A 6,489-nucleotide genomic window follows, 5' to 3' on the forward strand; every position below is an offset into this window, starting at 1 on the left:
TCAGAATGGGGGAAGAAATGGGATTTAAGGGACTTTGAACGTGGCGTGGTTGTTGGTGGCAGACGGGCTGGTCTGAGTATTTCAGAAACTGCTGATCTACTGGGATTTTCACACACAACCATCTCTAGGGTTTACAGAGAACAGTCAGAAAAAGATAAAATATCCAGTGAGCGGCAGTTGTGTGGATGAAAATGACTTGTTGATGTGAGAGGGCAGAGGAGAATGGGCAGACTGGCTCGAGATGATAGAAGTGCCCTAGAGTAAGGCACCTAAACCCCAAGTGCTCGCCGGTTGCCGTGGATAGGGTTGCTCACCACTCTGGGCAAGTGTGCTCACTGCCCCCTGGTATGTGTGTGCACTGGTGAGTCACTATACAGAGGTGACAAATAAGGACTAATAAGGGTCTCTAAAGCTAAATGTGATGAGACGACATCTGTAGAAAACGATCCAAAAGACCGCCGGACTGTCTCGAATGATTCTCATATGTAGGGGCACGGCAGGGGTGAGGGGGCATCATCATGGGGCAGTGATGTTGACTGACTGGTTTGCATACTGTGACGTCATTGTACTTTGGTGTGATGACATGTCATCCACGCCTATAGCACAGTTGAACCAAAGCAGCGCTGCAGAGGTGGAACTGACCAAGATAAAATGATATTTTTACAGTTTGGAAAGACGTTTTCACATCTTAAGCAAGGCTGGTATATTTTTTTATTACAGAGCAGTGCATTTCAGCGGTTAAAGAAAAAGGGTCTTAGGGTGGAGTTACTGTTTAAAGCTCTAAATGATCTAGCACCCGCTTACGTCACAGTCTTCTACAAACACCTTCTGTAAAATATAGGAAACATGGAGAGACTCAGTCAGTGATTCTGCTTCTAAACTGTAGAGCTGAGTTCACCCTTTATTGGAAGGTCAAGTTCAGCATCAAAAACCATAAGTCCTTAACTTAGTGTTTAATTAAAACTGTGCATATCTTTTATGTACTTTTTAATCTGATCTGTGTCATTTTCTTATATAATTTCAAATTGATATTCGCAGTGGTGGACAAAGTACACAAATTATGTGCTTGAGTTAAAGTAGAGACACCCAAGGTAAAATATTACTCCAGTAAAAGTAGAAGTTCCTCCCTTTAGACCTCCACTTGAGTAAAAGTACTAAAGTATTTACCTTCAAATGTACTTAAGTATTGAAAGTAAAAGTACTGAAAGAGTAATTATGGCTCTGATGTCCTGTTATCATTTTATAACAAGACTCGCTTCATGAACTAATTTTAGGTGAAAGTCCTCCAGTGTCTCTCTTGGTAAACCAGTCTTTTAATAGAAGGTCATTAATTAGTGACGCTGACGTCTATTAAAATGATCATAAGCACAAAACACTGAAGGTAAACAGTTTCCATCAGGGAGAACCGAGTGGCTCTGAAATCACTTTTTACAAACAAGCAAAGTTTCAGTTTCAGATTTATTTACAACTTAGTTCCAAGCTTAAGTTTAATAAAAACTGGCTTTAAACTCAGGATCACAAATGAGTTTCCTTTACTATGTTGATCTGTAGGTCTCTGTTCATAAACATAAACCAGCCCAAACTAATTTACTATAAAATGAAATGGTGTTTGTAGAAATTCAGAAAAAAGCCGCGTCAGTCACGACTGCATATGTGGACATATTTCTATATTGTGCTCTATTTACACAAAGTTAGGTTAGTTCATCATTTATGTTGAAGAGACTCTCGAAATTTTATGCTGCTGTGCTGACGTTGAACCGTGTGTTGCACTGGGTCGGTATGACCAACAGGTCAAAACAAGCTCTAAACAAAGTGACCGCTGTGCCCTGATTGGTGCTCTTGCTTTGCGCTTCTTTCGTTTTGACCTGTTACGTTTTTATACACACAGAAACCAAAAGGAACGACAGATTTCTCAAAATGCAGTGGAGTAAAAAGTCAGATATTAGACTTTGAAATGTAGTGGAGTGAACAGTAAAAAGTCACCCAAAATAAAAACTTCAGTAAAGTACAGATACACAAACTACTTAAGTACAGAAACCAATTACATTTACTTAGTTACTGTCCACCACTGGATATTTAAAATTTCTTCTATTACTGTTAAACTTTATCACCTGTCTGTAAAGCACTTTGAAAAATGATGATGATGATGATTATTTTTTTTATTATTATTATTATTTTTTTTTTAATAGCAGTTGTTGATCTGCACATTGTGCAGTTTTACACAGGGCTGCTATCTGAAAATTAAAGTGTGTTATTTTTTTTTTTAAACTCACCTTCAAATTATCTCCGAAGTTATTTCCTGAGAGAAATAATTAGCCACAGGTACAACTTCCTTGTTTTTAAAGTGACACATTTTTTCTCGGAGGAAGTCCTGGCCTGTTTGTGTTTTCCTGTGGTTTGGCACTGTGGAGGCTGGTGACCTTTGCGTTTCGCTCGGGTGCTGCCATCGCAGTGCTGTTTTCTCTTCAGCAAAGGTGGCGCCGCCGAGACCTCCGTCATCCCCCTGCCATGGCGACAAGAATAATGAGGGCAGGAAGCTCTCCCTCTTTAAATTAGCCATAGTTTTCCCCTGGAGGTCAGCCCCTCGCTATATCAACACACGCAGGACGGCCGAAAGGGCTCAGAGCCTGTCAGCCACTTAAAAGGGTACTTGAGGTTTGATCTTTTTTTGAGGTTCATGTGTTTGAGGAGGTTATTTTAATTTAGTTTTATTGCCTAGACTTTCTGGGTCATTTATGTAACAGAGATCAGGAGAAAAGGTTTACTTTGTTTAAGGAACACGTGAGCACCATCCATGTTGCCCTGATCCTGCTGTAAAACCTACTTCTGTTACAGCCTTTGACCAGAAGAAAGTACTGCTGTGTTGCTGACCTGAGAGGTCCTCCAGCGGTCCACAGGATGGTGCTGAAGAGCTGATTCCTCTCTTGTAATGACTTCGATAAGTTAGGTCTAGTGCTTAGATCTTTGAGTGAAATTGATATCTTGAACACCAGCCTTCACAGGCCTGTCACAGCAGAGTACTCAGAGTTGAATTAACGCTTATAGCGTTAAAGCCCCTCTGGACTCCAACGAACATCATGAAAGTCAATTCAAAACTGAAGATTTTGCAAAAGGTTACTGAGAGTTTGTGCTAATATATGTGTTGTCGGTCTTCGTGACCACCGCCAACGAGCCTAGACTTTTAGTCTTGACCACAGCAACACTTTTCTAAGATTCCTAACAATGGCCGATGGCTAATAGGGCTGAGATAGCATAACTAATTAATGCTAAAGTTTGTTCTTTGTTAGGTGAATTGTCATCAAGGGCCATGTTAAAGCTGCCAAATGATTAACAGTGCTCTGTAGTGAAAAAAGCGAAAATAGGAGGAGAAAGGGATTTTGTTTTCCAGAGCGATTTGGCAGCCGCCGTGGAGGGGAGCGATGTTTTGGTCTGTGCTTTCTTCTCTGCTCCTCACTCCAAAACTCGGAGAGTTGAAAGCTGTCACCGGCTCGGGCCTACGTTCATGTCTTTCGCTCTGAGTTCTAGAAACCAAAAACCCCAGTCCACATCTCCACATTTCACTTACAAATAAAAGCCTTTTAACAGCACATACTTTAAATAGTTTGGCTTTTGGAGGCCTACGTGTGCCTCTTCGTACGAAGTAGAACCGAGGCTGATTATATGGCATCGATGACAGGGGACCAACGTCACGTCTGTCACCATAATTACCGTTTTGGTCTGCTCTTGCTTGGCGGTCTGTTTGAGGTCGAGGAAATGAAAATGCAAATTCATCCTGGGCTGAAACTGCCAAACAGCCAGTTAGCACGGCCCAAATGTTTAAAAGCACGATAATGAGCTTTCTTTGAACATGGCGAAACATTCGTAATTACAGTCTGCTAGCTGAGCGCAGAGAGTGGGAGGAAAATGGGAAAATAGAAAGTTCAGTGGCTGTGCTCCCACATGGAGCTGCAGAAAGCTTTCGCTGAAAGTAAGGGCCGGTCCATAAAATGGAATCCTGCTGAACTTGCACAGTAAGCATTTAAACAGGGCTATTTCTGAGCGTTCAGGGGCCCCAAGCGACATCCTACTTGGGAAAATAACACTACTTTGTAAGAAAGAATTAGCAGTGAAACTTGCTAGCTAACATAAGGACACAGGACTGAGTCTGTTTGTTTTGCTACTATTACCAGTGAAGATCTAATCACTTACAGTCCAAAACATCTGAGGAGCACTTTAGAAAATCAGGACATGAATAACAAACAGCAAAAAAAAATTTAACTGTTTACCAAATGAAGGAGCATTTCATTAAGTATATGACTACATTCTTGCAGGGCCCCCTGGTGGCTTAGGGGCCCCGTATAGCTTTCAGCAAGATATGACCATGCGTTTAAACACTGAACTACGTTCTCTGATCTCAATTCGATGTACTAGACCTTTTTAAATATGAGCCTTTGATCGCTGGGATACTGTGCAAAAAAAAGCATATATTTAATAAAAATATAAACAGAAACCTCAACAACTGCGTACAATATCACATTTGTCATTGTTTACTGTGTTCACTCTTGGCCTTTCCTGCAGCTTCCATTTCCGGAGTCTTGCTTTCAGTTTTTCAAAGAAGTCTGCAGGGATGTTTTTTTTTTTTCCAAAGCTCAAAGTTCAGTCTTAAAAGTTGGTTGAATTTACTGATTTTTATGATCCAACTAATCCCAAACACATTCAGTGATATAACTGACAGCTACACATCCTTTCAGACTCATAGTGTTGAGTTGTCTGCTCACAGTGGAAGAATGGCCAGAAACACCTGTGGATTTTTTTAAAGATCTGAAGCAAAAATGGAGCAAAAAAATAAATGATGAAAGCTTTAAGCACTGTTTAGCTGCTGGTGACAGGATGGTGGTCTACCAGGTCTTGCATGGTTGTTATCAGTCCTATTATCTCTACATATTTTAAGCACTTGTGGAACTCTACTTTTAGAAACTCCTGTCTTTTCACTTATGTTCCTCTGACTTCCCCTTTCATTATGCAAGAAGTTATTGTACATTTAATCTCCTCTGAATTATCTCCTGAAAAATGATTAACGTGCACTCGATGGCCATTTTGACCAGAAATTGAATCAATATAGGCCTCTCGTGTTTTGCATAGTGCTGTGCATGTAAAAGTAATTGAATTAAATAGCCCTTTTGTTTTATGCAAGTCCACTGTTTTCTGCTCCTCACTGCACAGGCGGTGCTGCACTTACACACAGCAGGTGGATAATGGTGCTGCGGCCTCAGTGGCTCAGTATGGCTGAAACGCATTTTGCACGTTCATTCTACATTGGCACTGGGCTAAGGACATTCTTTTGGTTGTTCACCCCAACCGCACGCTCTTAACAGCTGGGCCATATTTCACTCAAGCCCTGCAACATTTAATAGTTTCTTTTCTTTCTTTTCTCACAAAACCTCCGATCCAAGAGCTCTCATTAATAAATTTTCCGCCATCAGAAGGCCCTAATGCCTCAGCCAGCAGTCTGACAAGGGAGAGAGTGCGGTTATGAAATGGGTGTGGGGCGGAGAAAGAGAGGGAGAGAAATGAAAGAAAGAATAATGCTGAAAAAAGTTTTTTTTTTGTCTCCAAATTGATGCATATGTAAACATCCCGGCGTACACAGGCGTTCACCTCCCTCCCTCTCTACACATATACATTCCTTCTCATACAAACACGCACACGTATACACACACTCTCAGACTCTTCCCCCCCTCACTCTCTCGGACTGTCTCCTCTGTAATAGGCTCCAGATGTGGTGCTGAGGGGGTGAGGCGCTTGTATGTCATCCACTGTGAGCGTGCGGCCCGTCCAAGGGGACGCCGGCGGGGCTCGAGGTGCTGGGGCCAGTGCTGGGGCGAGCGGGTCACTGCCTACACACATCTGGAAGCACTTCAGGTCAGCAAGGCCTCGGCTGCCTGAAAGGTGAGACACCGTGCTCCGGCCTGCCGCGGAAAACACGGAAGGGCCCCGAGCGCGAGACGTACAACGTCGCACCATAATTTACGAACATATCTATAAACACATGGCATTTCATTAAGCTTCAAGAGTCTAGGGTTATCTTCATCTTTCCATACAACTGATTCACATGGTATAATTATTGTAATTACATAATTAGACCGTTAACTACAAAATTACACGAATAACACATACAGTTTATGTTCTATATTGACAGATTTGTGTATGCACTTTTGTCACTTCATGTTTGTTTTTTTATATGAAAAAAGGCCAAAAACACAGCACAAATTTCAAGAATGCTTTTTTCTTACTGCAAAAATCGAGGCTCTGCGCATAATATCTTTTCATAAAATTTGGATCATAATGAATAAATTTCCTCTCCTACTGCAAACACAAATGTGGAATGATTTGATAGATCAGGATCCACACTTTCCACAGAATTTCTCAATTCGTTTCAATAAACTACAAGGGAGAAATAATTCAACAATATGGGTTTCATGCTGTGCATGGCTTGGTGCACCACCATGA

The sequence above is a fragment of the Pygocentrus nattereri genome, chromosome 4, assembly GCF_015220715.1.
Source record: "Pygocentrus nattereri isolate fPygNat1 chromosome 4, fPygNat1.pri, whole genome shotgun sequence".
NCBI classification, from domain to species: domain Eukaryota; kingdom Metazoa; phylum Chordata; class Actinopteri; order Characiformes; family Serrasalmidae; genus Pygocentrus; species Pygocentrus nattereri.